This window comes from Oncorhynchus keta, unplaced genomic scaffold (genome assembly GCF_023373465.1).
Source record: "Oncorhynchus keta strain PuntledgeMale-10-30-2019 unplaced genomic scaffold, Oket_V2 Un_contig_1746_pilon_pilon, whole genome shotgun sequence".
NCBI classification, from domain to species: Eukaryota; Metazoa; Chordata; class Actinopteri; order Salmoniformes; family Salmonidae; genus Oncorhynchus; species Oncorhynchus keta.
This window is the reverse complement of record NW_026280445.1, coordinates 164,778-190,501: the sequence shown is the minus strand read 5'-3', so window position 1 is coordinate 190,501 and position 25,724 is coordinate 164,778. Positions and strand designations below refer to the sequence as shown.

Here is a 25,724-nt window from a genome sequence, read left to right as displayed (position 1 = left end):
CAAACGACCACCCCTCATCACTGTCAAACGCTCCCTAAAACACTTCTGTGAGCAGGCCTTTCTAATCGACCTGGCCCGTGTATCCTGGAAGGACATTGACCTCATCCCGTCAGTTGAGGATGCCTGGTCATTCTTTAAAAGTAACTTCCTCACCATTTTAGATAAGCATGCTCCGTTCAAAAAATGCAGAACCAAGAACAGATACAGCCCTTGGTTCATTCCAGACCTGACTGCCCTCGACCAGCACAAAAATATCCTGTGGCGGACTGCAATAGCATCGAATAGCCCCCGTGATATGCAACTGTTCAGGGAAGTCAGGAACCAATACACGCAGTCAGTCAGGAAAGCTAAGGCCAGCTTCTTCAGGCAGAAGTTTGCATCCTGTAGCTCCAACTCCAAAAAGTTCTGGGACACTGTGAAGTCCATGGAGAACAAGAGCACCTCCTCCCAGCTGCCCACTGCACTGAGGCTAGGAAACACGGTCTCCACCGATAAATCCATGATTATCGAAAACTTCAATAAGCACTTCTCAACGGCTGGCCATGCCTTCCGCCTGGCTACTCCAACCTCGGCCAACAGCTCCGCCCCCCGTAGTTCCTCACCCAAGCCTCTCCAGGTTCTCCTTTACCCAAATCCAGATAGCAGATGTTCTGAAAGAGCTGCAAAACCTGGACCCGTACAAATCAGCTGGGCTTGACAATCTGGACCCGCTATTTCTGAAACTATCTGCCGCCATTGTCGCAACCCCTATTACCAGCCTGTTCAACCTCTCTTTCATATCGTCTGTGATCCCCAAGGATTGGAAAGCTGCCGCAGTCATCCCCCTCTTCAAAGGGGGAGACACCCTGGACCCAAACTGCTATAGACCTATATCCATCCTGCCCTGCCTATCTAAGGTCTTCGAAAGCCAAGTCAACAAACAGGTCACTGACCATCTCGAATCCCACCGTACCTTCTCCGCTGTGCAATCTGGTTTCCGAGCCGGTCACGGGTGCACCTCAGCCACACTCAAGGTACTAAATGATATCATAACCGCCATCGATAAAAGACAGTACTGTGCAGCCGTCTTCATCGACCTCGCCAAGGCTTTCGACTCTGTCAATCACCAAATTCTTATCGGCAGACTCAACAGCCTCGGTTTTTCGGATGACTGCCTTGCCTGGTTCACCAATTACTTTGCAGACAGAGTTCAGTGTGTCAAATCAGAGGGCATGCTGTCCGGTCCTCTGGCAGTCTCTATGGGGGTGCCACAGGGTTCAATTCTCGGGCCGACTCTTTTCTCTGTATATATCAATGATGTTGCTCTTGCTGCGGGCGATTCCCTGATCCACCTCTACGCAGACGACACCATTCTATATACTTTCGGCCCGTCATTGGACACTGTGCTATCAAACCTCCAAACGAGCTTCAATGCCATACAGCACTCCTTCCGTGGCCTCCAACTGCTCTTAAACGCGAGTAAAACCAAATGCATGCTTTTCAACCGATCGCTGCCTGCACCCGCATGCCCGACTAGCATCACCACCCTGGATGGTTCCAACCTTGAATATGTGGACATCTATAAGTACCTAGGTGTCTGGCTAGACTGCAAACTCTCCTTCCAGACTCACATCAAACATCTCCAATCAAAAATCAAATCAAGAGTCGGCTTTCTATTCCGCAACAAAGCCTCCTTCACTCACGCTGCCAAGTTTACCCTAGTAAAACTGACTATCCTACCGATCCTCGACTTCGGCGATGTCATCTACAAAATGGCTTCCAACACTCTACTCAGCAAACTGGATGCAGTCTATCACAGTGCCATCCGTTTTGTCACTAAAGCACCTTATACCACCCACCACTGCGACTTGTACGCTCTAGTCGGCTGGCCCTCACTACATATTCGTCGCCAGACCCACTGGCTCAGGTCATCTACAAGTCCATGCTAGGTAAAGCTCCGCCTTATCTCAGTTCACTGGTCACGATGGCAACACCCATCCGTAGCACGCGCTCCAGCAGGTGTATCTCACTGATCATCCCTAAAGCCAACACCTCATTTGGCCGCCTTTCGTTCCAGTACTCTGCTGCCTGTGACTGGAACGAATTGCAAAATCGCTGAAGTTGGAGACTTTTATCTCCCTCTCCAACTTCAAACATCAGCTATCCGAGCAGCTAACCGATCGCTGCAGCTGTACATAGTCTATAGGTAAATAGCTCACCCTTTTTCACCTACCTCATTCCCATACTGTTTTTATACTGTTTTTATTTATTTACTTTTCTGCTCTTTTGCACACCAATATCTCTACCTGTACATGCCCATCTGATCATTTATCACTCCAGTGTTAATCTGCAAAATTGTATTATTCGCCTACCTCCTCATGCCTTTTGCACACATTGTATATAGACTGCCCATTTTTTTCTACTGTGTTATTGACTTGCTAATTGTTTACTCCATGTGTAACTCTGTGTTGTCTGTTCACACTGCTATGCTTTATCTTGGCCAGGTCGCAGTTGCAAATGAGAACTTGTTCTCAACTAGCCTACCTGGTTAAATAAAGGTGAAATAAAAAAATAAAATAAAAATACTAACTATATATACTAACTATACAAACCATATACTAACTCTAATAACCACATGCTAACTATATATACTAACTATACTAACTATATATACTAACTATACAAACCATATACAAACTCTATTAACCACATGCTAACTATATATACTAACTATACTAACTATATATACTAACTATACTAACTATATATACTAACTATACTAGCTATATATACTAACTATACTAACTATATATACTAACTATACAAACCATATACAAACTCTATTAACCACATGCTAACTATATATACTAACTATACTTACTATATATACTAACTATACAAACCATGTACAAACTCTATAAACCATATACTAACTATATATAATATATACTAACTATACTAACTATATATACTAACTATACTTACTATATATACTAACTATACAAACCATATACAAACTCTATTAACCACATGCTAACTATATATACTAACTATACTTACTATATATACTAACTATACTAACTATATATACTAACTATACTTACTATATATACTAACTATACAAACCATATACAAACTATATTAACCACATGCTAACTATATATACTAACTATACTTACTATATATACTAACTATACAAACCATATACAAACTATATTAACCACATGCTAACTATATATACTAACTATACTTACTATATATACTAACTATACAAACCATATACAAACTATATTAACCACATGCTAACTATATATACTAACTATACTTACTATATATACTAACTATACTAACTATATATACTAACTATACTTACTATATATACTAACTATACAAACCATATACAAACTATATTAACCACATGCTAACTATATATAGTAACTATACAAACCATATACTAACTCTATAAACCATATACTAACTATATAAACCATATACTAACTATATATACTAACTATATATATATATATATATATATATATATATATATATTAACTATACTACCTATATATACTAACTATACAAACCATATACTAACGCTATAAACCATATACTAACTATACAAACCATATACTAACTCTATAAACCATATACTAACTATATATACTAACTATACTACCTATATATATATATATTATATATTAACTATACTAACTATATATACTAACTACACTAACTATATATATATATATACTAACTATGCTAACTATATATACTAAATATACTAACTATATATACTAACTATATATACTATCTACACGAACTATACTAACTATATATACTAACTATACTAACTATATATACTAACTATACTAACTCTATATACTATATACTAACTATATATACTATATACTAACTATATATATTATACTAACTATATATACTAACTATACTAACTCTATATACTATGTACTAACTCTATATACTATGTACTAACTCTATATACTATATATTAACTCTATATACTAACTATACTAACTATATATACAAGCCTTATTGCTTAAATATACCAGACCTCCTCTGGCCTTATTGATTAAATATACCAGACCTCCTCTGGCCTTATTGATTAAATATACCAGACCTCCTCTGGCGTTATTGATTAAATATATACTGTAATTTCTAGGCGTGACATGCTCTTACCATGTTCTGCTTCCTGTCTGTCAGACTGTCAACCCCATCCTGATCCTGGCCCTGGTCCCCATCATGGACAGCCTGGTCTACCCTCTCATAAAGAAATGCCACCTGAACTTTACGTGAGTTGTGTGACTGCTTACACACGTTTTCAAAACTGTCTCCTTTTTTCAAAACTCTACACGCAATTCCCAAAACGGCACCCACAAAATGCCTCACATCTCCTTCAAAATGCCTCACATCTCCTTCAAAATGCCTCACATCTCCTTCAAAATGCCTCACATCTCCTTCAAAATGCCTCACATCTCCCTCAAAATGCCTCACATCTCCTTCAAAATGCCTCACATCTCCTTCAAAATGCCTCACATCTCCTTCAAAATGCCTCACATCTCCCACAAAATGCCTCACATCTCCTTCAAAATGCCTCACATCTCCTTCAAAATGCCTCACATCTCCCACAAAATGCCTCACATCTCCCTCAAAATGCCTCACATCTCCTTCAAAATGCCTCACTTCTCCCTCAAAATGCCTCACATCTCCCTCAAAATGCCTCACATCTCCTTCAAAATGCCTCACATCTCCCTCAAAATGCCTCACATCTCCTTCAAAATGCCTCACATCTCCTTCAAAATGCCTCACATCTCCTTCAAAATGCCTCCTTCAAAATGCCTCATCTCCTTCAAAATGCCTCACATCTCCCTCAAAATGCCTCACATCTCCCAAAATCAAAATGCCTCACATCTCCTCAAAATGCCTCACATCTCCCTCAAAATGCCTCACATCTCCCTCAAAATGCCTCACATCTCCCTCAAAATGCCTCACATCTCCCTCAAAATGCCTCACATCTCCTTCAAAATGCCTCACATCTCCTTCAAAATGCCTCACATCTCCTTCAAAATGTAACACTGCATTCAAAAATGCCATAAACACGTCAGAATGAAGCGTTTGCATCAAATGGCAGTACATGTCTGGATATACCATGTAAACACTGCTTTCATAATACTACATGTCTGGATATACCATGTAAACACTGCTTTCATAATACTACATGTCTGGATATACCATGTAAACACTGCTTTCATAATACTACATGTCTGGATATACCATGTAAACACTGCTTTCATAATACTACATGTCTGGATATACCATGTAAACACTGCTTTCATAATACTACATGTCTGGATATACCATGTAAACACTGCTTTCATAATACTACATGTCTGGATATACCATGTAAACACTGCTTTCATAATACTACATGTCTGGATATACCATGTAAACACTGCTTTCATAATACTACATGTCTGAATATACCATGTAAACACTGCTTTCATAATACTACATGTCTGGATATACCATGTAAACACTGCTTTCATAATACTACATGTCTGGATATACCATGTAAACACTGCTTTCATAATACTACATGTCTGGATATACCATGTAAACACTGCTTTCATAATACTACATGTCTGGATATACCATGTAAACACTGCTTTCATAATACTACATGTCTGGATATACCATGTAAACACTGCTTTCATAATACTACATGTCTGGATATACCATGTAAACACTGCTTTCATAATACTACATGTCTGGATATACCATGTAAACACTGCTTTCATAATACTACATGTCTGGATATACCATGTAAACACTGCTTTCATAATACCATGTCTGGATATACCATGTAAACACTGTTATAATACTACATGCTGTCCATGTAAACACTGCTTTCATAATACTACATGTCTGGATATACCATGTAAACACTGCTTTCATAATACTACATGTCTGTCCATGGTTTCATATACCATGTAAACACTGCTTCATAATACTACATGTCTGAATATACCATGTCACTGCTTTCATAATACTACATGTCTGAATATACCATGTAAACACTGCTTTCATAATACTACCCCACTGCTGTCTGGATATACCATGTAAACACTGCTTTCATAATACTACATGTCTGGATATACCATGTAAACACTGCTTTCATAATACTACATGTCTGGATATACCATGTAAACACTGCCATTTCATAATACTACATGTCTGGATATACCATGTAAACACTGTCCATAGTTCTATATACCATGTAAACACTGCTGTCATAATACTACATGTCTGGATATACCATGTAAACACTGCTGTCATAATACTACATGTCTGAATATACTGTAAACCTGCTTTATAATACTACATGTCTGTATACCATGTAAACACTGCTTTCATAATACTACATGTCTGAATATACCATGTAAACACTGCTTTCATAATACTACATGTCTGGATATACCATGTAAACACTGTACCATGTCTTATAATACACTGCTTTCATACATGTCTGGATATACCATGTAAACACTGCTTACTATGTCTGGATATACTACATGTCTGGATATACGCTGTCTAATACTACATGTCTGGCTATACCATGTAAACACTGCTTTCATAATACTACATGTCTGGATATATGTAAACATGCTAAACACTGCTGTCCATAATATAATACTACATGTCTGGATATACCATGTAAACACTGCTGTCCATAATACTACATGTCTGGATATACCATGTAAACACTGCTTTCATAATACTACATGTCTGGATATACCATAAACACTGTTTCATAATACTACATGTCTGGATATACCATGTAAACACTGCTTTCATAATACTACATGTCTGGATATACCATGTAAACACTGCTTTCATAATACTACATGTCTGTCCATGTAAACACTGCTTTCATAATACTACATGTCTGGATATACCATGTAAACACTGCTTTCATAATACTACTGGATATACCATGTAAACACTGCTGTCTACATGTCTGGATATACCACATGTCTGGATATACCATGTAAACACTGCTTTCATAATACTACATGTCTGGATATATGTACCCACTGCTGTCCATAACATGTCTGGATGCTGTAATACTCATAATATATTAAACACTGCTTTCATAATACTACATGTCTGATATACCATGTAAACACTGCTTTCATAATACTACATGTCTGTATACCATGTAAACACTGCTTTCATAATACTACATGTCTGGATATACCATGTAAACACTGCTTTCATAATACTACATGTCTGGATATACCATGTAAACTGGATATACCATGTAAACACTGCTTTCATAATACTACATGTCTGGATATACCATGTAAACACTGCTTTCATAATACTACATGTGTATACCATGTAAACACTGATATACCATGTCTGGATATACCATGTATAATACACATGCTGTCCATATACCATGTAAACACTGCTGTCATAATATTACATGTCTGGATATACCATGTAAACACTGCTTTCATAATACTACATGTCTGGATATACCATGTAAACACTGCTTTCATAATATTACACATGTCTGGATATACCATGTAAACACTGCTTTCATAATACTACATGTCTGGATATACCCCCACGCTGTCCACATGTTATATTACCCCATGTCTGCTTTCATAATACTACATGTCTGTCCATGTTATATTACACCCACCTGTCCAATACTTATGTCTGGATATACCATGCTAAACACTGTCCATACTACATGTCTGGATATACCATGTAAACACTGCTTTCATAATATTACATGTCTAGTTATATACCATGTAAACACTGCTTTCATAATACTACATGTCTGGATATACCATGTAAACACTGCTTTCATAATACTACATGTCTGGATATACCATGTAAACACTGCTTTCATAATACTACATGTCTGGATATACCATGTAAACACTGTCCATTTATATACCATGTAAACACTGCTTTCCTACATGTCTGGATATACCATGTAAACACTGCTTTCATAATACTACATGTCTGGATATACCATGTAAACACTGCTTTCATAATACTACATGTCTGGATATACCACGCTGTAAACACTGCCCCACGCTTTCATAATACTACATGTCTGGATATACCATGTAAACACTGCTTTCCATAATATATACCATGTAAACACGCTGTCTGTTATATACCCCACTGCTGTCCATAATACTACATGTCTGTCCATAGTTATATACCCCATGTCTGTATACCATAGTTAACACTGCTTTCATAATACTACATGTCTGGATATACCATGTAAACACTGCTTTCATAATACCCCATGTCTGGATATACCATGTAAACACTGCTGTCCATAGTTATATTACCCCACGCTATATACTACATGTCTGGATATACCATGTACACTGTTATATTACTACATGCTGGATCCATCTTATAATACTACATGTCTGGATATACCATGTTTCATAATACACATGCTGTTCATAATACTACATGTCTGGAAACACTGTTATAATACCCCCACATGTCTGTCCATGTAAACACTGCTTTCATAATACTACATGTCTGGATATACCATGTAAACACTGCTTTCATAATACTACATGTCTGGATATACCATGTAAACACTGCTTTCATAATACTACATGTCTGGATATACCCCCACTGCTTTCATAATACTACATGTCTGGATATACCATGTAAACACTGCTGTCCATAGTTATGTCTGGATATACCATGTAAACACTGCTTATAATACTACATGTCTGTCCATGTAGTTATAATACTACATGCTGTCCATAGTTATACTGCTTTCATAATACCATGTAAACCATGTAACACTGCTTTCATAATACTACATGTCTGGATATACCATGTAAACACTGCTTTCATAATATACCATACATAATACGTCTGGATATACCATGTAAACACTGCTTTCATAATACTACATGTCTGGATATACCATGTAAACACTGTCCAATAGTTCATATTACTACATGTCTGGATATTTCATAATACCATGGATATACCATGTAAACACTGCCATAATACTACATGTCTGGATATACCATGTAAACACTGCTTTCATAATACTACATGTCTGGATATACCATGTAAACACTGCTTTCATAATACTACATGTCTGGATATACCATGTAAACACTGCTTTCATAATACTACATGTCTGGATATACCATGTAAACACTGCTTTCATAATACTACATGTCTGGATATACCATGTAAACACTGTTATATTACTGGATATACCATGTAAACACTGCTTTCATAATACTACATGTCTGGATATACCATGTAAACACTGCTTTCATAATACTACATGTCTGGATATATATGTAAACACTGCCACTGCTGTCACTGCTTTCATAATACTATATTATATACCATGTAAACATGTTTCATAATACTACATGTCTGGATATACCATATAAACACTGCTATAATACTACATGTCTGGATACTGTTTCATAATACTACATGTCTGGATATACCATGTAAACACTGTTTCATAATACACATGCTGGATCCATAATTTCATAATACTACATGTCTGGATATACCATGTAAACACTGCTTTCATAATACTACATGTCTGGATATACCATGTAAACACTGCTTTCATAATACTACATGTCTGGATATACCATGTAAACACTGCTTTCATAATACTACATGTCTGGATATACCATGTAAACACTGCTTTCATAATACTACATGTCTGGATATACCATGTAAACACTGCTTTCATAATATACCCCCATGTCTGGATATACCATGTAAACACTGCTTTCATATAGTACATATCTGGATATACTGTCCAAACACTGTTATATTACCCCATGTCTGTATACCATGTAAACACTGCTTTCATAATACTACATGTCTGGATATATATGTAAACACTGCTGTCCGTAGTTATATATACCATGTAAACACTGCTTTCATAATACTACATGTCTGGATATACCATGTAAACACTGCTTTCATAATACTACATGTCTGTATACCATGTAAACACTGCTTTCATATACCATGTAAACACTGCTACATGTCTGGATATATATGTAAACACTGCTTTCATGTCTGGATATACCATGTAAACACTGCTTTCATAATAGTACATGTCTGGATATACCATGTAAACACTGCTGTCCAATACTACATGTCTGGATATACCATGTAAACACTGCTTTCATAATACTACATGTCTGGATATACCATGTAAACACTGCTTTCATAATACTACATGTCTGGATATACCATGTAAACACTGCTTTCATAATACTACATGTCTGGATATACCATGTAAACACTGCTTATAATACTACATGTCTGGATATACCATGTAAACACTGCTGTCCATAATACTACATGTCTGGATATACCATGTAAACACTGCTTTCCATACATGTCTGGATATACCATGTAAACACTGCTTTCTACTACATGTCTATATACCATGTAAACACTGCTTTCATAATTGCTGTCCATAATATTAATACCTGCATGTAAACACTGCATAATACGTCTGGATATACCATGTAAACACTGCTTTCATAATACTACATGTCTGGATATACCATGTAAACACTGCTTTCCATAATAATATATACCATGTAAACACTGCTGTCTAATACTTATCTGGATATACCATGTAAACACTGCTTTCATAATACTACATGTCTGGATATACCATGTAAACACTGCTTTCATAATACTACATGTCTGGATATACCATGTAAACACTGCTTTCATAATACTATGTCTGGATATACCATGTAAACACTGCTTTCATAATACTACATGTCTGGATATACCATGTAAACACTGCTTTCATAATACTACATGTCTGGATATACCATGTTATAAACACTGCTGTCCATAGTTATATACTACATGTCTGGATATACCATGTAAACACTGCTGTCCGTAATTATGTTGGATATACCATGTAAACACTGCTGTCCATAGTTATATGTCTGGACATGTCTGGATATACCATGTAAACCTGCTAATACTATATATACCATGTAAACACTGCTTTCATAATACTACATGTAAACTGTCCATAGTTATATTACTACATGTCTGTCCATAATATGTAAACACTGCTTTCATAATACTACATGTCCATGTAAACACTGTTATATACCATGTGTCCACTGCTTTCATAATACTACATGTCTGGATATACCATGTAAACACTGCTTTCATAATACTACATGTCTGGATATACCATGTAAACACTGCTTTCATAATAGTACATGTCTGGATATACCATGTAAACACTGCTTTCATAATAGTACATGTCTGGATATACCATAGTTATAATACCCCCAGGCTGTCCATAGTTATATTACCCCCACGCTGTCCATAGTTATATTACCCCCACGCTGTCCATAGTTATATTACCCCCACGCTGTCCATAGTTATATTACCCCCACGCTGTCCATAGTTATATTACCCCCACGCTGTCCGTAGTTATATTACCCCCACGCTGTCCATAGTTATATTACCCCCACGCTGTCCGTAGTTATATTACCCCCACGCTGTCCATAGTTATATTACCCCCACGCTGTCCATAGTTATATTACCCCCACGCTGTCCATAGTTATATTACCCCCACGCTGTCCATAGTTATATTACCCCCACGCTGTCCATAGTTATATTACCCCCACGCTGTCCATAGTTATATTACCCCCACGCTGTCCATAGTTATATTACCCCCACGCTGTCCATAGTTATATTACCCCCACGCTGTCCATAGTTATATTACCCCCACGCTGTCCATAGTTATATTACCCCACGCTGTCCATAGTTATATTACCCCCACGCTGTCCATAGTTATATTACCCCCACGCTGTCCATAGTTATATTACCCCCACGCTGTCCATAGTTATATTACCCCCACGCTGTCCATAGTTATATTACCCCCACGCTGTCCATAGTTATATTACCCCCACGCTGTCCATAGTTATATTACCCCCACGCTGTCCATAGTTATATTACCCCCACGCTGTCCATAGTTATATTACCCCCACGCTGTCCATAGTTATATTACCCCCACGCTGTCCATAGTTATATTACCCCCACGCTGTCCATAGTTATATTACCCCCACGCTGTCCATAGTTATATTACCCCCACGCTGTCCATAGTTATATTACCCCACGCTGTCCATAGTTATATTACCCCACGCTGTCCATAGTTATATTACCCCCACGCTGTCCATAGTTATATTACCCCCACGCTGTCCATAGTTATATTACCCCCACGCTGTCCATAGTTATATTACCCCACGCTGTCCATAGTTATATTACCCCCACGCTGTCCATAGTTATATTACCCCCACGCTGTCCATAGTTATATTACCCCCACGCTGTCCATAGTTATATTACCCCACGCTGTCCATAGTTATATTACCCCCACGCTGTCCATAGTTATATTACCCCACGCTGTCCATAGTTATATTACCCCCACGCTGTCCATAGTTATATTACCCCCACGCTGTCCATAGTTATATTACCCCCACGCTGTCCATAGTTATATTACCCCCACGCTGTCCATAGTTATATTACCCCCACGCTGTCCATAGTTATATTACCCCCACGCTGTCCATAGTTATATTACCCCCACGCTGTCCATAGTTATATTACCCCCACGCTGTCCATAGTTATATTACCCCACGCTGTCCATAGTTATATTACCCCACGCTGTCCATAGTTATATTACCCCCACGCTGTCCATAGTTATATTACCCCACGCTGTCCATAGTTATATTACCCCCACGCTGTCCATAGTTATATTACCCCCACGCTGTCCATAGTTATATTACCCCCACGCTGTCCATAGTTATATTACCCCCACGCTGTCCATAGTTATATTACCCCCACGCTGTCCATAGTTATATTACCCCACGCTGTCCATAGTTATATTACCCCACGCTGTCCATAGTTATATTACCCCCACGCTGTCCATAGTTATATTACCCCCACGCTGTCCATAGTTATATTACCCCACGCTGTCCATAGTTATATTACCCCCACGCTGTCCATAGTTATATTACCCCCACGCTGTCCATAGTTATATTACCCCCACGCTGTCCATAGTTATATTACCCCCACGCTGTCCATAGTTATATTACCCCCACGCTGTCCATAGTTATATTACCCCCACGCTGTCCATAGTTATATTACCCCCAGGCTGTCCATAGTTATATTACCCCCACGCTGTCCATAGTTATATTACCCCCACGCTGTCCATAGTTATATTACCCCCACGCTGTCCATAGTTATATTACCCCCAGGCTGTCCATAGTTATATTACCCCCACGCTGTCCATAGTTATATTACCCCCACGCTGTCCATAGTTATATTACCCCCACGCTGTCCATAGTTATATTACCCCCACGCTGTCCATAGTTATATTACCCCCACGCTGTCCATAGTTATATTACCCCCACACTGTCCATAGTTATATTACCCCCACGCTGTCCGTAGTTATATTACCCCCACGCTGTCCATAGTTATATTACCCCCACGCTGTCCATAGTTATATTACCCCCACGCTGTCCGTAGTTATATTACCCCCACGCTGTCCATAGTTATATTACCCCCACGCTGTCCATAGTTATATTACCCCCACGCTGTCCATAGTTATATTACCCCCACGCTGTCCATAGTTATATTACCCCCACGCTGTCCATAGTTATATTACCCCCAACCTGTCCATAGTTATATTACCCCCACGCTGTCCGTAGTTATATTACCCCCACGCTGTCCATAGTTATATTACCCCCACGCTGTCCATGGTTATATTACCCCCACGCTGTCCATAGTTATATTACCCCCACGCTGTCCATAGTTATATTACCCCCACGCTGTCCATAGTTATATTACCCCCACGCTGTCCATAGTTATATTACCCCCAACCTGTCCATAGTTATATTACCCCCACGCTGTCCATAGTTATATTACCCCCACGCTGTCCATAGTTATATTACCCCCACGCTGTCCATAGTTATATTACCCCCACGCTGTCCATAGTTATATTACCCCCACGCTGTCCATAGTTATATTACCCCCACGCTGTCCGTAGTTATATTACCCCCACGCTGTCCGTAGTTATATTACCCCCACTCTGTCCATAGTAGAGAATTGTGAGTAGTGTTTTGAAAATAGTTTTATGCAATTGACAACTGAGTCAAAGGCTGACAAATAGGTTTTAGATATTCGGTGTGTAGTTTTGTGTGTAGTTTTGCACTATGGTTTAGATATTTGGTGTGTAGTTTTGCACTAATGGTTTAGATATTTGGTGTGTAGTTTTGCACTAATGGTTTAGATATTTGGTGTGTAGTTTTGCAGTATGGTTTAGATATTCAGTGTGTAGTTTTGCAGTATGGTTTAGATATTTGGTGTGTAGTTTTGCACTATGGTTTAGATATTTGGTGTGTAGTTTTGCAGTATGGTTTAGATATTTGGTGTGTAGTTTTGCACTATGGTTTAGATATTCGGTGTGTAGTTTTGCAGTATGGTTTAGATATTTGGTGTGTAGTTTTGCACTAATGGTTTAGATATTTGGTGTGTAGTTTTGCACTATGGTTTAGATATTCGGTGTGTAGTTTTGCACTATGGTTTAGATATTTGGTGTGTAGTTTTGCACTAATGGTTTAGATATTTGGTGTGTAGTTTTGCACTAATGGTTTAGATATTTGGTGTGTAGTTTTGCAGTATGGTTTAGATATTCGGTGTGTAGTTTTGCAGTATGGTTTAGATATTTGGTGTGTAGTTTTGCACTAATTTTTTAGATATTTGGTGTGTAGTTTTGCAGTATGGTTTAGATATTCAGTGTGTAGTTTTGCACTATGGTTTAGATATTCGGTGTGTAGTTTTGCACTAATGGTTTGGATATTCGGTGTGTAGTTTTGTGTGTAGTTTTGCACTAATGGTTTAGATATTCGGTGTGTAGTTTTGTGTGTAGTTTTGCACTACGGTTTAGATATTTGGTGTGTAGTTTTGTGTGTAGTTTTGCACTATGGTTTAGATATTCGGTGTGTAGTTTTGTGTGTAGTTTTGCACTATGGTTTAGATATTCGGTGTGTAGTTTTGTGTGTAGTTTTGCTCTATGGTTTAGATATTCGGTGTGTAGTTTTGTGTGTAGTTTTGCACTATGGTTTAGATATTCGGTGTGTAGTTTTGTGTGTAGTTTTGCACTAATGGTTTTGGATATTCGGTGTGTAGTTTTGCACTAATGGTTTTGGATATTTGGTGTGTAGTTTTGTGTGTAGTTTTGCACTTTGGTTTAGATATTCGGTGTGTAGTTTTGCACTATGGTTTAGATATTTGGTGTGTAGTTTTGTGTGTAGTTTTGCACTATGGTTTAGATATTCGGTGTGTAGTTTTGTGTGTAGTTTTACATTTACATTTAAGTCATTTAGCAGACGCTCTTATCCAGAGCGACTTACAAATTGGTGCATTCACCTTATGACATCCAGTGGAACAGCCACTTTACAGTAGTGCATCTAAATCTTTTAAGGGGGGTGAGAAGGATTACTTTATCCTTTCCTAGGTATTCCTTAAAGAGGTGGGGTTTCAGGTGTCTCCGGAAGGTGGTGATTGACTCCGCTGTCCTGGCGTCGTGAGGGAGTTTGTTCCACCATTGGGGGGCCAGAGCAGCGAACAGTTTTGACTGGGCTGAGCGGGAACTGTACTTCCTCAGTGGTAGGGAGGCGAGCAGGCCAGAGGTGGATGAACGCAGTGCCCTTGTTTGGGTGTAGGGCCTGATCAGAGCCTGGAGGTACTGAGGTGCCGTTCCCCTCACAGCTCCGTAGGCAAGCACCATGGTCTTGTAGCTGATGCGAGCTTCAACTGGAAGCCAGTGGAGAGAGTGGAGGAGCGGGGTGACGTGAGAGAACTTGGGAAGCTTGAACACCAGACGGGCTGCGGCGTTCTGGATGAGTTGTAGGGGTTTAATGGCACAGGCAGGGAGCCCAGCCAACAGCGAGTTGCAGTAATCCAGACGGGAGATGACAAGTGCCTGGATTAGGACCTGCGCCGCTTCCTGTGTGAGGCAGGGTCGTACTCTGCGGATGTTGTAGAGCATGAACCTACAGGAACGGGCCACCGCCTTGATGTTAGTTGAGAACGACAGGGTGTTGTCCAGGATCACGCCAAGGTTCTTAGCGCTCTGGGAGGAGGACACAATGGAGTTGTCAACCGTGATGGCGAGATCATGGAACGGGCAGTCATTCCCGGGAGGAAGAGCAGCTCCGTCTTGCCGAGGTTCAGCTTGAGGTGGTGATCCGTCATCCACACTGATATGTCTGCCAGACATGCAGAGATGCGATTCGCCACCTGGTCATCAGAAGGGGGAAAGGAGAAGATTAATTGTGTGTCGTCTGCATAGCAATGATAGGAGAGACCATGTGAGGTTATGACAGAGCCAAGTGACTTGGTGTATAGCGAGAATAGGAGAGGGCCTAGAACAGAGCCCTGGGGACACCAGTGGTGAGAGCGCGTGGTGAGGAGACAGATTCTCGCCACGCCACCTGGTAGGAGCGACCTGTCAGGTAGGACGCAATCCAAGTGTGGGCCGCGCCGGAGATGCCCAACTCGGAGAGGGTGGAGAGGAGGATCTGATGGTTCACAGTATCGAAGGCAGCCGATAGGTCTAGAAGGATGAGAGCAGAGGAGAGAGAGTTAGCTTTAGCAGTGCGGAGCGCCTCCGTGATACAGAGAAGAGCAGTCTCAGTTGAATGACTAGTCTTGAAACCTGACTGATTTGGATCAAGAAGGTCATTCTGAGAGAGATAGCGGGAGAGCTGGCCAAGGACGGCACGTTCAAGAGTTTTGGAGAGAAAAGAAAGAAGGGATACTGGTCTGTAGTTGTTGACATCGGAGGGATCGAGAGTAGGTTTTTTCAGAAGGGGTGCAACTCTCGCTCTCTTGAAGACGGATGAGCGAGGTGAGGTAAGGGAGAAGGTCTCCGGAAATGGTCTGGAGAAGAGAGGAGGGGATAGGGTCAAGCGGGCAGGTTGTTGGGCGGCCGGCCGTCACAAGACGCGAGATTTCATCTGGAGAGAGAGGGGAGAAAGAGGTCAGAGCACAGGGTAGGGCAGTGTGAGCAGAACCAGCGGTGTCGTTTGACTTAGCAAACGAGGATCGGATGTCGTCGACCTTCTTTTCAAAATGGTTGACGAAGTCATCTGCAGAGAGGGAGGAGGGGTGGGGAGGGGAGGAGGATTCAGGAGGGAGGAGAAGGTGGCAAAGAGCTTCCTAGGGTTAGAGGCAGATGCTTGGAATTTAGAGTGGTAGAAAGTGGCTTTAGCAGCAGAGACAGAGGAGGAAAATGTAGAGAGGAGGGAGTGAAAGGATGCCAGGTCCGCAGGGAGGCGAGTTTTCCTCCATTTCCGCTCGGCTGCCCGGAGCCCTGTTCTGTGAGCTCGCAATGAGTCGTCGAGCCACGGAGCGGGAGGGGAGGACCGAGCCGGCCTGGAGGATAGGGGACATAGAGAGTCAAAGGATGCAGAAAGGGAGGAGAGGAGGGTTGAGGAGGCAGAATCAGGAGATAGGTTGGAGAAGGTTTGAGCAGAGGGAAGAGATGATAGGATGGAAGAGGAGAGAGTAGCGGGGGAGAGAGAGCGAAGGTTGGGACGGCGCGATACCATCCGAGTAGGGGCAGTGTGGGAAGTGTTGGATGAGAGCGAGAGGGAAAAGGATACAAGGTAGTGGTCGGAGACTTGGAGGGGAGTTGCAATGAGGTTAGTGGAAGAACAGCATCTAGTAAAGATGAGGTCGAGCGTATTGCCTGCCTTGTGAGTAGGGGGGGAAGGTGAGAGGGTGAGGTCAAAAGAGGAGAGGAGTGGAAAGAAGGAGGCAGAGAGGAATGCACTATGGTTTAGATATTTGGTGTGTAGTTTTGCACTATGGTTTAGATATTTGGTGTGTAGTTTTGCACTAATGGTTTAGATATTCGGTGTGTAGTTTTGCACTAATGGTTTAGATATTTGGTGTGTAGTTTTGCACTATGGTTTAGATATTTGGTGTGTAGTTTTGCACTATGGTTTAGATATTCGGTGTGTAGTTTTGCACTAATGGTTTAGATATTCGGTGTGTAGTTTTGCACTAATGGTTTAGATATTCGGTGTGTAGTTTTGCACTATGGTTTAGATATTTGGTGTGTAGTTTTGCACTAATGGTTTAGATATTTGGTGTGTAGTTTTGCAGTATGGTTTAGATATTTGGTGTGTAGTTTTGCACTAATGGTTTAGATATTTGGTGTGTAGTTTTGCACTATGGTTTAGATATTCGGTGTGTAGTTTTGCACTATGGTTTAGATATTCGGTGTGTAGTTTTGCACTAATGGTTTAGATATTTGGTGTGTAGTTTTGCACTATGGTTTAGATATTTGGTGTGTAGTTTTGCACTAATGGTTTAGATATTTGGTGTGTAGTTTTGCACTATGGTTTAGATATTTGGTGTGTAGTTTTGCACTAATGGTTTAGATATTTGGTGTGTAGTTTTGCACTATGGTTTAGATATTTGTGTTTTTGCACTAATGGTTTAGATATTTGGTGTGTAGTTTTGCAGTTTTGCACATGGTTTAGATATTTGGTGTGTAGTTTTGCACTAATGGTTTAGATATTTGGTGTGTAGTTTTGCACTGTAGTTTTGAGACATGAGATGTTGGGTGTGTAGTTTTGCACAATGACTGGGCCTCACGTTTAGTTTTGTGTGACCTGCTGTATGAACAGAAACAGACTGGGCCTCACGTTGTTGTGTGACCAGTTGGAAAAACTGTATCAGAGTCACAAAGACTGGGCCTCACGTTGTTGTGTGACCTGCTGTATGAACAGAGTCACACAGACTGGGCCTCACGTTGTTGTGTGACCTGCTGTATGAACAGAGTCACACAGACTGGGCCTCACGTTGTTGTGTGACCTGCTGTATTAACAGAGTCACACAGACTGGGCCTCACGTTGTTGTGTGACCTGCTGTATGAACAGAGTCACACAGACTGGGCCTCACGTTGTTGTGTGACCTGCGGTATGAACAGAGTCACACAGACTGGGCCTCACGTTGTTGTGTGACCTGCTGTATGAACAGAGTCACACAGACTGGGCCTTAGGTTGTTGCGCTGATATACAACACATATTCTGCATCATTATGACTACAAAAACATGTTAACACAGTCACTGTGTCTGTGTGTTTGTGTGTTTGTGTGTTTGTGTGTCTGTCTGTCTGTCTGTCTGTCTGTCTGTCTGTCTGTCTGTCTGTCTGTCTGTCTGTGTAGGCCTCTGAAGAGGATGACAGTAGGGATGCTGATTGCTGCGTTGGCTTTTGTAGCCGCTGCCCTGCTGCAGTTACAGATTGATGTGAGTATGTATATATATACACACACACACCCCCCCCACACACATACACACCCACACATATACACACCCACACATATACACACCCACACATACCCCCACACCCACACACATACCCCCCACACACATACCCCCACACACACACACACCCCCCACACACACATACACACCCACACACATACCCCCCCACACACACCCACACACACAACCCCCCACACACACACACACATACCCCCCACGCAAATACACCCCCCACACACATACACCCCCCACACATACACCCCCACACATACCCCCCACACACGCATACACCCCCCCCCACACACATCCCCCCACACACATACACCCCCCACCCACCCCCCACACACACACACACCCCACACACATACACCCCCCACACACATACACCCCCCCCACACACATACACCCCCCCACACACATACGCCCCCCACACACATACACCACATACCCCCCCCCACACACATACACCCCCCCACACACATATGCCCCCCACACACATACATCCCCCACACACATACACACACATCCCCCCCACACACATACACCCCCCACACACACATACACCCCCCACACACATACACACATACCCCACACACACATACACCCCCACACACATATGCCCCCCACACACATACACCCCCCCACACACATATGCCCCCCACACACATACACCCCCACACACGCACACCTCCCCACACACACAGTGAGAGAGCAGAAGAGAGTGACAGGGAGAGGGCACGTTTTAATTGTTCTTGCAGCAAACCCTTCCCAAGCTGCCTAAAGGTGTGGCAGGCCAGGTCAAGTTCCTGAATCTCAACCAGGCCCCGTTGACTGTTACCATCGATGGGACAGCTGACGTGTCTGTACCTGCTCACCAGGCAAGTCATTTAGCCTCTACTTTCATGTCAAGTGGTGCTCAAAAACTATTCTTGCCTGTCATTGAAGACACATCCTGATCCCTGTTTCCATGACCATGATCCTCCCTGTTTCCATGACCATGATCCTCCCTGTTTCCATGACCATGATCCTCCCTGTTTCCATGACCATGATCCTCCCTGTTTCCATGACCATGATCCTCCCTGTTTCCATGACCATGATCCTCCCTGTTTCCATGACCATGATCCTCCCTGTTTCCATGACCATGATCCTCCCTGTTTCCATGACCATGATCCTCCCTGTTTCCATGACCATGATCCTCCCTGTTCAACAAGAACACGGCAGTGGATCTGCCTTTAATGTTCCATGACCATGATCCTCCCTGTTTCCATGACCATGATCCTCCCTGTTTCCATGACCATGATCCTCCCTGTTTCCATGACCATGATCCTCCCTGTTTCCATGACCATGATCCTCCCTGTTTCCTTCAGGTGAATACTGGGGGATCTACTTGACGTTTGACAAACCAGTCAGAGTCTGTGTTCAACAAGAACACGGCAGTGGATCTGCCCTTAATGTCCCAGACCCGACGCACAGCCCTGGTTTCTCCAACCCTGGATATGAACTTGGTGAGTTTCACACTATATTTACTTATCCTAACTTCTGATGAAATGACTCTACAGAACAAAGCTTGGTCCATAGTCATAGGATCTACCATTCTAGTCTTGGTCTGTTGATCTACCATTCTAGTCTTGGTCTGTTGATCTACCATTCTAGTCTTGGTCTGTTGATCTACCATTCTAGTCTTGGTCTGTTGATCTACCATTCTCGTCTTGGTCTGTTGATCTACCATTCTAGTCTTGGTCTGTTGATCTACCATTCTAGTCTTGGTCTGTTGATCTACCATTCTAGTCTTGGTCTGTTGATCTACCATTCTAGTCTTGGTCTGTTGATCTACCATTCTAGTCTTGGTCTGTTGATCTGATCTACCATTCTAGTCTTGGTCTGTTGATCTACCATTCTAGTCTTGGTCTGTTGATCTACCATTCTAGTCTTGGTCTGTTGATCTACCATTCTAGTCTTGGTCTGTTGATCTACCATTCTAGTCTTGGTCTGAGTTGATCTACCATTCTAGTCTTGGTCTGAGTTGATCTACCATTCTAGTCTTGGTCTGTTGATCTACCATTCTAGTCTTGGTCTGTTGATCTACCATTCTAGTCTTGGTCTGTTGATCTACCATTCTAGTCTTGGTCTGTTGATCTACCATTCTAGTCTTGGTCTGTTGATCTACCATTCTAGTCTTGGTCTGTTGATCTACCATTCTAGTCTTGGTCTGTTGATCTACCATTCTAGTCTTGGTCTGTTGATCTACCATTCTAGTCTTGGTCTGTTGATCTACCATTCTAGTCTTGGTCTGTTGATCTACCATTCTAGTCTTGGTCTGTTGATCTACCATTCTAGTCTTGGTCTGAGTTGATCTACCATTCTAGTCTTGGTCTGTTGATCTACCATTCTAGTCTTGGTCTGTTGATCTACCATTCTAGTCTTGGTCTGAGTTGATCTACCATTCTAGTCTTGGTCTGTTGATCTACCATTCTAGTCTTGGTCTGTTGATCTACCATTCTAGTCTTGGTCTGTTGATCTACCATTCTAGTCTTGGTCTGTTGATCTACCATTCTAGTCTTGGTCTGTTGATCTACCATTCTAGTCTTGGTCTGTTGATCTACCATTCTAGTCTTGGTCTGTTGATCTACCATTCTAGTCTTGGTCTGTCTTGGTCTGTTGATCTACCATTCTAGTCTTGGTCTGTTGATCTACCATTATAGTCTTGGTCTGTTGATCTACCATTCTAGTCTTGGTCTGTTGATCTACCATTCTAGTCTTGGTCTGTTGATCTACCATTCTAGTCTTGGTCTGTTGATCTACCATTCTAGTCTTGGTCTGTTGATCTACCATTCTAGTCTTGGTCTGAGTTGATCTACCATTCTAGTCTTGGTCTGTTGATCTACCATTCTAGTCTTGGTCTGTTGATCTACCATTCTAGTCTTGGTCTGAGTTGATCTACCATTCTAGTCTTGGTCTGAGTTGATCTACCATTCTAGTCTTGGTCTGTTGATCTACCATTCTAGTCTTGGTCTGTTGATCTACCATTCTAGTCTCAGTCCAAGACTCACTCTATCAGCCACGGTGTGTTTTTGATATCAGTCTCTCAGCAACTATATCTGTTGTTGATATCAGTCTATCTGCCACTATATCTGTTGTTGATATCAGTCTATCTGCCACTATATCTGTTGTTGATATCAGTCTATCTGTCACTATATCTGTTGTTGATATCAGTCTATCAGCCACTAGTCTGTTGTTGATATCAGCCACTATATCTGTTGTTGGTATCAGTCTATCTGCCACTATATCTGTTGTTGGTATCAGTCTATCTGCCACTATATCTGTTGTTGATATCAGTCTCTCAGCAACTATATCTGTTGTTGATATCAGTCTATCTGCCACTATATCTGTTGTTGATATCAGTCTATCTGCCACTATATCTGTTGTTGATATCAGCCACTATATCTGTTGTTGGTATCAGTCTATCTGCCACTATATCTGTTGTTGATATCAGTCTATCTGCCACTATATCTGTTGTTGATATCAGTCTATCTGCCACTATATCTGTTGTTGATATCAGTCTATCTGCCACTATGTCTGTTGTTGATATCAGCCACTATATCTGTTGTTGGTATCAGTCTATCTGCCACTATATCTGTTGTTGGTATCAGTCTATCTGCCACTATATCTGTTGTTGATATCAGTCTATCTGCCACTATATCTGTTGTTGATATCAGTCTATCTGCCACTATATCTGTTGTTGATATCAGTCTATCAGCCACTATGTCTGTTGTTGATATCAGCCACTATATCTGTTGTTGGTATCAGTCTATCTGGCACTATATCTGTTGTTGATATCAGTCTATCAGCCACTATGTATGTTGTTGATATCAGTCTATCAGCCACTATGTCTGTTGTTTTATCAGTCAGCCACTATAGAATGTAACATCCCCTCCTGTTTCTCTCTCGTCTGTTCTCTCCAGGTTGACGACTTGAGCAAGAAGCCCGATGACGGCATGAACGCCATCAGGTCAGTTACAACAGTCCCATTAGTGGTTAGGGTCTGAACCCTGAGTGTTACCAACAGTCCCATTAGTGGTTAGGGTCTGAACCCTGAGTGTTACCAACAGTCCTGTTAGTGGTTAGGGTCAGGACCCTGAGTGTTACCAACAGTCCCATTAGTGGTTAGGGTCTGAACCCTGAGTGTTACCAACAGTCCTGTTAGTGGTTAGGGTCAGGACCCTGAGTGTTACCAACAGTCCCATTAGTGGTTAGGGTGGTTAGGTCTGAACCCTGAGTGTTACCAACAGTCCCATTAGTGGTTAGGGTCTGAACCCTGAGTGTTACCAACAGTCCTGTTAGTGGTTAGGGTCTGAACCCTGAGTGTTACCAACAGTCCTGTTAGTGGTTAGGGTCTGAACCCTGAGTGTTACCAACAGTCCCATTAGTGGTTAGGGTCAGGACCCTGAGTGTTACCAACAGTCCCATTAGTGGTTAGGGTCTGAACCCTGAGTGTTACCAACAGTCCCATTAGTGGTTAGGGTCTGAACCCTGAGTGTTACCAACAGTCCTGTTAGTGGTTAGGGTCAGGACCCTGAGTGTTACCAACAGTCCCATTAGTGGTTAGGGTCTGAACCCTGAGTGTTACCAACAGTCCCATTAGTGGTTAGGGTCAGGACCCTGAGTGTTACCAACAGTCCTGTTAGTGGTTAGGGTCAGGACCCTGAGTGTTACCAACAGTCCCGTTAGTGGTTAGGGTCTGAACCCTGAGTGTTACCAACAGTCCTGTTAGTGGTTAGGGTCAGGACCCTGAGTGTTACCAACAGTCCTGTTAGTGGTTAGGGTCAGGACCCTGAGTGTTACCAACAGTCCTGTTAGTGGTTAGGGTCTGAACCCTGAGTGTTACCAACAGTCCTGTTAGTGGTTAGGGTCAGGACCATGAGTGTTACCAACAGTCCCATTAGTGGTTAGGGTCTGGACCCTGAGTGTTACCAACAGTCCCATTAGTGGTTAGGGTCAGGACCCTGAGTGTTACCAACAGTCCCGTTAGTGGTTAGGGTCAGGACCCTGAGTGTTACCAACAGTCCCGTTAGTGGTTAGGGTCTGAACCCTGAGTGTTACAACAGTCCCGTTAGTGGTTAGGGTCAGGACCCTGAGTGTTACCAACAGTCCCATTAGTGGTTAGGGTCAGGACCCTGAGTGTTACCAACAGTCCTGTTAGTGGTTAGGGTCAGGACCCTGAGTGTTACCAACAGTCCCATTAGTGGTTAGGGTCAGGACCCTGAGTGTTACCAACAGTCCTGTTAGTGGTTAGGGTCTGAACCCTGAGTGTTACCAACAGTCCTGTTAGTGGTTAGGGTCAGGACCCTGAGTGTTACCAACAGTCCTGTTAGTGGTTAGGGTCTGAACCCTGAGTGTTACCAACAGTCCCATTAGTGGTTAGGGTCAGGACCCTGAGTGTTACCAACAGTCCCATTAGTGGTTAGGGTCAGGACCCTGAGTGTTACCAACAGTCCCATTAGTGGTTAGGGTCAGGACCCTGAGTGTTACCAACAGTCCCGTTAGTGGTTAGGGTCAGGACCCTGAGTGTTACCAACAGTCCCATTAGTGGTTAGGGTCAGGACCCTGAGTGTTACCAACAGTCCCATTAGTGGTTAGGGTCTGAACCCTGAGTGTTACCAACAGTCCTGTTAGTGGTTAGGGTCAGGACCCTGAGTGTTACCAACAGTCCTGTTAGTGGTTAGGGTCAGGACCCTGAGTGTTACCAACAGTCCCGTTAGTGGTTAGGGTCTGAACCCTGAGTGTTACCAACAGTCCCATTAGTGGTTAGGGTCAGGACCCTGAGTGTTACCAACAGTCCCATTAGTGGTTAGGGTCAGGACCCTGAGTGTTACCAACAGTCCCATTAGTGGTTAGGGTCAGGACCCTGAGTGTTACCAACAGTCCCATTAGTGGTTAGGGTCAGGACCCTGAGTGTTACCAACAGTCCCGTTAGTGGTTAGGGTCAGGACCCTGAGTGTTACCAACAGTCCCATTAGTGGTTAGGGTCTGAACCCTGAGTGTTACCAACAGTCCTGTTAGTGGTTAGGGTCAGGACCCTGAGTGTTACCAACAGTCCAGTTAGTGGTTAGGGTCAGGACCCTGAGTGTTACAACAGTCCCGTTAGTGGTTAGGGTCAGGACCCTGAGTGTTACCAACAGTCCTGTTAGTGGTTAGGGTCAGGACCCTGAGTGTTACAACAGTCCCATTAGTGGTTAGGGTCTGGACCCTGAGTGTTACCAACAGTCCCATTAGTGGTTAGGGTCTGAACCCTGAGTGTTACCA

The 25,724-nt window shown here is 42.0% G+C and overlaps 1 pseudogene; it reads left to right on the top strand.

The window, feature by feature from the left end:
* LOC127919766 (solute carrier family 15 member 1-like) overlaps positions 1 to 25,724 on the top strand; it is a 60,276-nt pseudogene that overhangs the window by 24,099 nt on the left and 10,453 nt on the right.